The 11,607-nt window shown below is 41.0% G+C and overlaps 1 pseudogene; it reads right to left on the bottom strand.

Moving 5' to 3' along the window:
• Nucleotides 1-206: 206 nt before the first annotated feature.
• Nucleotides 207-2,263, bottom strand: LOC111997396 (glutamate receptor 2.7-like; annotated as a pseudogene).
• Between the last annotated feature and the right edge of the window lie 9,344 nt (nt 2,264-11,607).

The following is an 11,607-nucleotide window of genomic DNA, read 5'->3' as shown; positions in this document are numbered from 1 at the left end:
TTTTAGTACAAGCTTAGTATTGAAATTATTTTTGGCTTTTGGCTACCCTGATCTACACTATATACAAAATAATAATAATAATAATAATAATTAATAAAATCCCCCTAATTCTTAGCCTTGAGTAGCACTCGGATTATCTTAGCTTCTAGATGGAATGAAAAATATGTTTCCAATGTTTGATTGACTGCTGCAGATATCTAGGTTATAATAGCATTTCATGATCTCTATTCTAAAGATTGATACTTACTTTGTGCAAAAAAACAGAGAGGAGAATGTGAACCAGAGTGCAGTGCTAATCTGATTCCTCCATGAGCCACTGAATTCTGGATTGGATTGGTGCTCCAACAACCAAACTATGAGCACTGTGTATATTAAGATGGCACTAGTCACCAACCACATGTCCCAGGTGAAAGGCTTTGTAATGATCCTACAGGTTTAGCCGGAGTTATCATTGCCACACCTGACTCAATGTATGGAGTAGTGAAATCTACGTATTGCAGCCGTTCGGCTGTTATAGTCAAGTCACCAATGGCAGCATCATAAGTCTTTTGTTGTATTCATTTGGACCACAGGACAAGCATAAGATATTAATCAGAAATAAATTAATGTAACAAAATAAAAGAGGTGTAAGAAGAGAAAAAAAAAAAAGAAGACAGTTCTAGTCAAATATTCACTGCCTTTCGGCCCAGTTTCTAGTCATGAATTCCCTGCTCTTGCAAGAGGCCTCTCTCTCTCTCTCTCTTAGATAAGTACGTAGCTAATTTCAAATAAGCTGTCAAAAAAGTCTCTCCTTCAAATTACAAGTTGAAAATGATATATTTTTGAATTACATGTGAGTAACATTTAGTAGTTTCAGGATTTGTACAAATCAACTTAAGAAAAGTTCCAACTAATGCTTTTCTTAACAGTTTTGGAGGCCAATTTGATATATTGTCTATCTTCTACGTAAGATTAACAAAAATGGGCAATTCAAAGGTTGAGGTAAATTTTCGATCAATTTTTTAAATATGCTGTTACATAGAATATTAAACGAAAAACCACAAGGGGAATGCAGTTTTTAAGTAACGGTTTTTTTTTATTTTATATTTTATATTTTATTTTTTCAGAATATGGTAAAATTCTGTAGATAAAACGTGCAAATATAAAACACAGCGGAATAATTTTAGGGGTTGTGTTTGTAGTGTATGCAGAAGCTTTTTATTAACAAGCGTTTCTCAAGGAATAAAAGGCAGAGAAGTTGTTACCTTATTGTGGACACGATGAACCAGATCATTGTAGGTGCAATTACAGGCCTCCAATTTATAAGCAAAGGATATCCCAAAAGTTCTCGTGCCTTAAGGAAAATTTGAATGCAGAAACCAGAATAATTGTTCTCATTCGGTTTCACCCCGTAATCAACCTTCACAAAATTCCCAAATGATGCTCTCCCTGGAACTCCAACTTTCAAAGGCTTTGCATCAGTAGGCATTTCCCAACCTTTCGGACTTTCTTGTAAGTTCCTCTGCAAAATTACGGGAGCAACCAAAGTATTTGGTTTTCCTATAGAAGGGATCATGGAGAATCCTAAGTCTGGTGTCCAGAACTCTATTTCTTTGTATCTCTTTCCAAGCACGTGTACAATACTCAAAATTGAAGTGTCTGAGAGCTGGCCTCCTTTAAAATGTATTTTCCCACTAAAACCAGAGAAATTGCTTAATAACATACCATCTAATAACGTCTTTGGACTACTTCTGTTATTTGTCATTATTTCGATCGCTTGTATAACAATTCTAATGCTATCATATGCTCGCAGAGCATAAAAACCGGGGTCGGAGTTGTCTTCCTCTGGATATTCAGTTCTGAAAATTTTCCGAAACTGAGCATGAAAATCATGGTACTCTGAGGTAACTTCTTCAGAATAATGGGTTTTAATTCCAATTGCGCCTTCCATAGAGGAAATAACCGAGTTGTTTACAGAGTCCAACAAACTTGTAATGCTATCTGGAATTATCCAAGTTGAATCTCTCCTTACAAGCCCCATACCCTTAGCTTCCCTGAACAAATGAATCGCCATTTCTAATGATGACTCAAGAACAATAAAATTTCTTAATTGTGTTTTCATTGACTTAACAAGCTCTTCATGAACAACCCATCCTGGATCAGACATAGAAGAAAATGGTGGAAGGACCAAACGGTACTCAATCTCCGAACCCACCTGTTGGAGAGCCTCAGTTAAAAGTGCCAACTTTCCGGAATGACCACCAAATGCTTCATCTTCATTCCTGGACTTTTTTTCTTACCCACCCGAAACACCCCTGCTAGCATAAAAACAAGAAAGTTCGGGCAGCGAGTCACATGTTGGAATGTCAGGATGTGGAATTTTGTTATTGAGATTAGATTAGTGATTAGTCACACCTACCGTCACCTATATTGGTCAGGTTAAGCAGCTGACTTCGCCCAAGAGACTAGGAGAGTTGCATGCGAATTCATGCTGGTGAAGTACGAGTCAGTGATTCAGTGGCGATAATGGATTGACTTCGGGCTCGCACCCACTCTTTGACGATTCTGCCCAATCAACTCATCAATTTTTTCAAAGTGAAACTCGAGTCAACAAGCCTGGAACTCATTCGAGGAATTAATGCATTTTATTTGTTCGGAACCATTTTTAGCCATTTGTACCAAGAACGGCCAGCGAAGTTGCATTAGAGGTGGATTGATGGCTGGTGCTGCAAACGAAATAACCGGAACAAGAGCTTGACTTCCAATATCAGCTACTAGAGCAGCTTCTTGCCATGTGTGCATGCCAATAATCACCTTAACCCTTTTTTCTCTAATCATCTCTTTTACTACAGCCAAAATTTACATATCCCATCAACATAGATGTTACTGATATTTTTATGTTAGCGAAATGAGCAAGTGATAGAGACTACTTACCAGCAGAAGTGCCTCTAAGGGAGTCCTGGATATAGAGAGAGAGTTTTTGAGTCTTTGAACTTGTGTTGTAGTTTTGAGCTCCAATTTCCATCGCTATTTTCTCTTCTTTTCCAATACGAGTATTAATATCAATGATTAAACCTACACATGTAACATTGTTGTTGTTGGCTTCAGCTCCACAGGAGTCGATGAGAAGAAACAAGATTAGGACAGAAAAGAGAACCCAAGATCTCCGGACCGTGCTAACCATTATGAGTTGGGAAGGCATATGGAAACATGTGTGGGTCTTTAGTGGCATTGCAGACAACATTATAAATACTGTTTTAGTCTGTTAGAGAGATTTTAATATATGAATGGCCTGGGAGTAGTGGTAGTTTATGGTCAAAAAACGCGTTATTTCTATATCAGTGTGAAGTCTTGAATCTTTGGCTTCGTCTTCAAAGTCCTCCCGACTTTGCTTACCAATAATAAAGGAAGGGCCCAGTCCCCAGTTAACTTCTGTGGGTGAGACTTGAGGGGTTATCCATCACTTTCGCAACAAAGTATCAATCCATTTCTCCTCTATTTTTCACACTATACTGTATAGCAAACAAAAAGTTGTGGTTTTAGAGTTTTAGCTTTTGTAATTAAGAAAGTATCAAACCTCTCACGGAAAGCAACAGAAATCACCGACGCCAGGACTTACGATATTAAAAAAAAAAAAAAAAAATACTATTACTTAGACCTTTTTAAAAGTAATAAAACATATATATGGGGATGGGTGAGATAGAGGAAGGAGAGTGTGGAACTGAACCTCGGCCTAGTGAGAAGCTGCCATCAGCTCCGGCAATCCTGTCTCGAAGTGATGTTCCCGCACCCGTGAGAACAGCTCCGATGGCAAACGTGGGAGTAAGCTAAGCTAGGAAGAAAAGGGAATAAGAAATAGAAACGAAAAATAAAAATAAAATATAATTAAGACGGGGGGAGATTTGTTGTGCTGGGAATCTGGGATTATGAAGAAGAGTGGTATGGGCTAGCCTGCGCAGGTTCGAATGGTCCTACTTGTATCCCAAGATAATCTTGGCAGTGGTGGAGGTGCGATCTTTGTAAAACAAAAGAGATTATTGTAGGGAAGTGAGAAATTTAAGAAGGCTAAAATTTATTACATGTGTACTTATACAAGTGTTTTACTGAAAACACTAGTGTGTGGTTGCGTCTTTTTGAGTATATTTTACACTACAAAAGCACTAGTACTGGGGTGTAAATACCCCCGATTGCTATTTTACTACTCAACAAGTCAAAACTCATCTACAACCGGGTGTGAATACCCCCGATTGCTATTACATGTAATGTATTGTAAACCCGATTTAAAATATTAGTATTACTATTTTCATGTGTGTTCTAATAAGTATTACTGTTTACTAAAAAAAAAATAGGGATGTTTATCCCAGATTGATTGTGTGCGTTTAGTGTCCGTTGTTTATAACTCTAGTCTATAACTATAAAGATTAGGTCATTTTATAGTTGTACTTTGATTATATAATGTATTATAAACCCGGTTTAAAATTACCATTTTCGCATATGACAAAACTTAGGTATAGTACGTTAGATGTTGTTCCTTAGGTTCCCCTCTTAAAATTTAGCTATGTGACTATTTAACTAAAAAATATACTTCCATCCCTTAAAAAAAAAATCTACATGGTAGAATCTTAAAAAGGGAATCTAAGGAACAGCACTTAAGTACTGTACCTAAGTGACTTCTCTCTCTCCCAAAACTTCTCTTTCTCTAACTTTTCATTTTTTTTCCTCTCTTCTCTGTGTGTGTGGTCAGTCCTTTCTTCTCTCTATCAACTCTATTCTTTGTTTTATTTATTTATTTATTGCTTACTGTAGTTGCTTTGTTTTAAAGGGTGGCCGGATTGGTTTGGAGTTTGGGTGGTTGTGGGTTGGCTGGATTAAGCGGGGCGGTGTTGGCGTGGATTGGAGATTGACGTCATCTGCGTGGACGATCGGCGTGGTGGTGGCGAGATCGGATTGGGTTTGGGTTTGGGTTTTGCTTTTATTTATCAACTCCAAATTTCTTTCTTTCTCCACTCTAATTCTCTTAGACCGGGTTTGGGTTTGGGTTTTGGTTTTGCTTTGATTTTTTTTGTTGTGGGTACCTGGTGTATTTGCAAGTTCATGGTGGTGGCAGTGAAGGGTTGTTGTGGTGGTGGTGGAGATGGGTTCACTGTAGGTTGGTTGATTTTTAGGTTTGGGTGTTTGGTGTTTGGAGGTGGTAGAGATGGGTTCACTATAGGTTTAGGTGTTTATTGATTTTCAGTTTAGGTGTTTGGTGGTTTTAGGTTTTGTATTGGGTTTGAATTGATCAGTGGTGGTGGTGGTGGGTGGAGTTATTGGGTTGCTCTACGGTGGCAGTGGGTGACTGAGATCGAAATTAGTGAGAGTTGGTTGGTTTGTTATATTATATTATTTTATTGTGTAGCTATATTATTTTAATCGGTTGTATGTAAAAATAAAATCTGGGATGTAGGGTGTATTGTAAAGTAAGTTGGTATAATAGATAAAGTAGGTTTTTAGATGGTAAAATAGAACTTTCATACAATCCCCATTGCTAATGCTCTAAGGAGTGTTTAGGATGGCTAGAAAACTCAGTCAAATGGAAAATGAATTTCGTTAATTGTAAAATATCAACCATTTACACTTCTATTTTGCCTTCAAACAACTTACACTCATTTTCAGTTCTATCTGAACTGAGAGAGAGAGAGAGACCGCTCTCCTGAACTCTTGCTCAACTCCACCGCCATCCGTGGCCATTTCTCTCACTGCCAATCTTCCTCTCTCTTCTTACCTCATTTTCTCTATTCCTCCCTCTGCCTCTATCTTCCTCCCTCTACCTCCATCTTTCTCCCTCATCCTCCCCTAACGATCTCACATGCCTTAACTCGCCCCCCACCCATACTGTCGTTGCCGCCTCTAGATCGAACCACCGATCTCGTTGCCATCACCTCAAGCTCAAGCTCAACATCGTCATCTGAAGTTCATTGTTGCTACCTTCAAATCCACCCAACGATTTAATCACCTTTACCTTTCTTTATCTCTCAATCTATCTCTCTCACTCTCACGATCGGTGCCTAATTTTGAGAAGGATTGATTTTTTTTTTTTTTTTTTTTTTTGGGTTCTGTTTTTTTGTTTCTTAGGTTTATATTTTGGGATTTTCTATTATAATATTTGTTTCGATGCTAAGAAAATGAGAGAGAATGTGTTTTCTAGAGAATTTTTGGGAACACAACCAAATAGGGATGGTAATTTTGCCCCACCCTGCTTGACCTATCTCTCCTCACTTCGCTTCACACGGGTTTTCCCTGCCCAACAAAGGTGGTGGAGTGGGAATAGGGTGAGATTTTAGCCCCACACCACTAGGCAAGGCGGGGATGGGTTTAGACTTTTTGGACCCGCCCCGCCCCGCATTGATAAGGGTTTAGACTTTTCATATCCTAAAATTCTACTATTTAAACAAGCAAATCATCACCTTATTTTATTCTATCTAACAAGGCTTTTTGCCTCTCTTCTCTCTCTCTCTCTCTCTCTCTCTCTCTCTCTCTCATAAGGTTAGAAATAAGGTACTAATTTTAACATTTTCTTTTATTTTTATTATAAACAAATTTATATACTATTAAATCATTAATTTTGTATTATGAGATTCTTGCTCCTGTTGTGATTTTTTCTTGTTAAACACTTTAATAATATTATTCATTTTTTGGTAAAAATTAGTTTGACTTAATGGGGTAAATTTATTTGTAATTTCAAGTATATTTTTATTAACAAAACATCTTTTACTAAAAGAAATTGTAATAATTAGGGGCAAATTAACAAGAAGTAGAGTTTTACAACGTGGGTTGGGGCCCTAAGGGGTGGGGATGGGGCAAGAAAATTTTCCTTGTCATGCGGGGTGGGGTAGGGATGGAGTAGGACAAAACCATACAGGGTGGAGGTGAAGACCCCATCTTTCGGACCCACCAAACCCCATTGCCATCCCTATAACCAAACACCTTAAAATATTATTCAAAACATTTTTTGGGATGCAATTAAACACTTGAAAATATTTTCCCTTCAAAAAAATATTTTCACTTGAAAATATTTTACACTTTGAAAACATTTTATACTGAGCCAAACACAACATAAAGTACAGAAGTGTGTAACAAACATTTCTCAACAAAGAAACTATTTTCTTAAGGGTCCTTGTCTTTTGTGTGAACATGCCAAAACGAGGAGGTCGGGTTTGGATAAAGAGTAATTCTAAGACAACAACTTTATCATAACTTATACACGTGGCAAATTATGAGTGGTGAAGTTGTGGCAACTAGACTCATATTTTTTTATGAGTGGCAAATACATATTTTTTTAATGATTTTTTATAATTAAAAAATATATATATTTGCCACTTGGTAATTCATGTGCAAATTACTTGATGTAATATGTATTACTTTGAATTCACTGTCCATATTAAGAAAGAGCTCAATTTAACAAAATGATACTTGTTCAATAATTATAAAATTATACAAATTCCAACATTACTAACCAAAACAAAATCCCACAAACACAAGGAGTCTAGACTCTAGTCTACCATTTGAATAACTAATTAAAACAAAGTTTCACTTCTTCACAATATTAACATCCAAAAAAGGAAAAATTGTATTCTAAACATTATTTAATAACTATGGATTCACTCTAATGTCTATTACTCCCAAAATTGATAAATACTTAACAATATATGAAAAGTATATAGATAATATATATATATATATATTGTAGGGACTCAGTTTGGATATGCCTTTTGAAATCAAAAGGAAAAACGGTCCAACAAGCCCAAACAATAAATTTTTTAGAGAGTGGGTTCAAGGACTAGGCCCTAACGAACGGACAACGCCCAAAGGTCCGATCTTCCCCCATTGAAGGTTGACACATTAAGATTATTCACCAAGGCTCCTCCTCGACATTCGTCCGAGGATCCTCCCTTTTTTCGGAGGCCCCCCCTTTTTCCTGTTCTATTTGGTTCCCCTTATATAGCCATTTTCTCGCCATCCCTTTCTTCCACCTGTTGATCATCCGTGCGCTTCACTTCTGACCATCCATCCCATCAGCTGTGTTATCAGTAATCATGTGATTTGTAGTGGCCAAGGTTACCCTATCCAGAAGTCACATCTCCATTAAGGCGGTCAGGGGATTAGGTGAGCACATTTATTGTGGAGATGACAACCTGTACTAGGCTTGTTCTCCCGCTTTGTGTTGTCCTCGGTCTGTCGAGGACAAGATCATCCTCGGCATGGTCCTCACAGCCCGGGCCTCAACACAACGTTCTAGGGCAATTTTCCATCCTCGGCATGGGCCTTGGGCCGGGTGCAAAATGGGCCGAGGCTATCAGACTTCCAGGCCCCACAATAGCCCCTCAAAACCCTGTTGCCTGCGTCCTCAGATGGGGAGGAGGGTTTTGATATCCCTGGGCCTTTTTCGTGATTCACTCAACATCGGTTGATGTCAGCATTGGAGTCTTTTCGCTTGCCCAGTGGACGTTTCTGGCGCCTCGATATTCGGCGCACGTTCGCATTAAATTTTCTGCGGCTTCATGTCCCCCACGTCCAGCGGTGTGATGGCAATCAATCGGTGGGGATTTCTTTGCCTTTATGGGCGGGAAGTTCCGCCTGATTAATTTTGATTGAGAGTATAAATACTCATTTGAACCGCTTGGTTTCCTTATTTGTACATTCAAGATCTTCGACGTGCACACTCTGAATCTAGTCCAATCTCCACACTGACCAGTGCCCCTTTTTGGCATAAAGATTCTGTCCGAGGAGAATCTTCCCACTTCTGTAAGTCTCCTTCTCTCTGTATCACAAACCTCTCTCTACTTCCTTTTTCCCTTTTGTTCTCTCTCTTTTGGGTCTTCGAGTCGTTGCTAGGGATGGGTAAATTTAAGAAATTAGTTGAGTCTGAAGAGATGATAGAGAAATTCATGGCTGATTATGGGATACCCCGTAATGTCGGCTTGAGGTATTGCGAAGAAGGGGAGTGGTATGCTAAAAGGAACGAGGGTGAAGTTGTGATTCCCATAGTAGCTTTTATAGAGGGAGGCATGAGAATCCCTATGGGGCCAGTGATGAGGGATTACCTTAGGCATTTTCGGCTAGTGCCTACCCAGTGCGCCGTTAATATGTTTAGGATACTAGGGTGCGTAGATGTCCTGAATGAGAAAACGGGGTTGAGGTTAACCCACCATGATGTGAATTGGTGCTACAATGTTCAGCACCTGAAGGGTAAGTCATACTATATGAAGACGAGAGATGATAGGGTTCAGCTTATCCAGTGCCTCCTCGATTCTAGTAAGGGTTAGACTCAAGATTTTCTCATAGTGTCGGGGGGAAGGGGTGGCACGACGGTCTCCACTGCTCGACAATAGAGGGAGAGCTAGGTAGGGCATTTGAAGCAGAAGATGGTCTAGCTTCTTTTCTTTCTTCTTTGTCATATATCTTATTTGTTTGATTGGTTATAAGAGTTTTGTTCCTCTTTTCTCAGATCCGCATGCCTTCGCACGTCATTTTCACCTGGTCAACAAGCAGGACCTGGAAGCTGTTCTTAGGGTGGAGCTTTTTCTGAACGAGACCGATAATCAGGTTAGAGCTGCCTATAAGATCCTCGAATATAACCGGCCCAGAAGTTGTTTCCGGTCCCAAAGCACGTTATCAGGGCCTGAGATCCTCGGCTTAGGCAAATCACCGTGGTAGAGGACGGATTTTCATTTTCCGAAGGAACTTCTATTTCGAAAGGCATCCCTTTAGTAGGTTCTTCCTCATCCCATCAAGTAGCACAGGCTAAAGAAGGGAGCTCGGAGAAGGGGGAAGAAGTGGTCGAACTGAGCTCATCTGAAGATGAATTCAGTGTAATTGGTCGAGCTGATCAGTCTGAGGATCCCTCTTGTGATTTGGGAGACCCCCAACTGTCCGAAGCCGACCTCCAACCCCCAAGGGTTGGAATTCAGATGGAGATGGGTTCTAAGAGACAGCCCCAGACCAGCCTTCTCGACCTGCTTGAGGGCAAGTCCAGGAAAGGTGCACCGAGTAAGTCACAGCCCAAACCCCCTCCACCTCTGCCTAAGCCCTCGCTTGTGCAGGCCAAGTCGTCCTCCGTCCCTCCAATCTCGGACTCTCGGCTTGAGTCCTCCGATCCAAAAAGAAAGAGGCTCTCTAAGGGCAATGACCCAGTGGACGGGGGCAGATCTTGCTCTTCTCCCGAGGCAGGTGAAGCTCGCTGACCTTCTAAACAGCTGAGGCTTGGTGGTTAGCATAAAGGACAAGAAACCGTTTAGCTACCCGAGCCCCAGGCCTGGCTGCCCGTTGCCATGCTCCATGGGCAACCTTTGATGGATGACGCTTCTCTTCGGGATTTTCGAGGAGGAGAGGGGGCTCGCGTAGCTGATGCCCTTGAGAGGTCCCTTCTACTCCCCATCGACATGGCTGAGCTTGGGAGCATGGGAGGGCAAGAGGTTGCCTACGACCTTAAGAGATACCTGGGCATGGTAGGACCTTTGGTACTTGTCTATTCTGTTTGAATTTTATCTCCTAGCACCTCCCTTCCTCTTAATGACGTGCTTGTTTTGGTTGGCTGGCTATCTAGGCTATTTTCAAGTTGGACGAGGAGGCCGACTAACAGAGTAGTGCTCTGGGAAGGAACGCGACAAGTTCCTATAGGCTGCGAGTACCCTTAAGAGATCTGAAGCAGATTTTAAGAAAGGGATTGACAGTTTGGAGGAGATGACAAAGGCTAGAGATAGCGTGGCTTCTGACCTAGCCGCTGCTACGAAACAAGCCGAGGACAAGATGAAGCGTTTGCAAGACGCCGAGGGCCAATTGCAGGCTACTCAAGAGGATATCACCGACTTGAAGAAAAAGTTGGCTGAGGCGATTAGGGCGAAAGGTATTGCCGAGTATGCTAGGGACGAGGCCGTGAGGGCCAAAGATGAAGCCATGTTTACGAGAATAGATGCTGAGTGTTCCGTAGAACATGTGGAGGAAGAGGCCTCTGCTGAGGGAGTGGCTAAAACTGAAGCTACTCTCAAGGCTCAAATTCCTGAAGTGTGTAGGCACTTCTGCTCCCAGACCTAGAATAAAGCCCTTAACCAAGCAGGGGTTGATGCCTTATCTGACCTTAGGAGAGCGGAGAGGGTGTATTACCCCCTTGCAATTCGCGAGGTTATCCCTGTTACTTCTGAGGTGGAGCTCGCTTTGCCAGCGGTAGATGAAAGTCAAACTAAAACTACTGAAGATGCATCTTCAACTGACAGACCTGCCGAGGGAGCTGAGCTTCATGAAGCGTCGAAGGGAGCGGGAACTGACGGTCAGGAGGTGCCCCAGGGTGTGGTAAAGCCTCCTGTTGATTCTCAAGCCATACTTGTTGCCCCTCAGATCCCTCTTGCCAGGGAAGGATCCTCCGAAGTAGCCCCTCGGGAGCAGGGTCCCGAGGCGTGAGTCAAAGTCATCCGACAATCTCCTCGAAGCAAGCTACCCGCCTATTTAGGGGAAGCAGGCTATCTCAGGGGACTATCCTGTTCTGATGGCGTGGACATTCCTATTTTTTTTTTTTTTTCATTTCATTTCGCTTTTTGCCTTGGCGACATTGTAACAGAATTACACACTTTCTTATTTGAAATACACATTTAG

The sequence above is a fragment of the Quercus suber genome, unplaced genomic scaffold (genome assembly GCF_002906115.3).
Source record: "Quercus suber isolate HL8 unplaced genomic scaffold, Cork oak 2.0 scaffold_57, whole genome shotgun sequence".
Classification (NCBI taxonomy): Eukaryota; Viridiplantae; Streptophyta; class Magnoliopsida; order Fagales; family Fagaceae; genus Quercus; species Quercus suber.
Note: the sequence above shows the minus strand (reverse complement) of the source record. Positions and strands in the feature narration are given on the sequence as shown.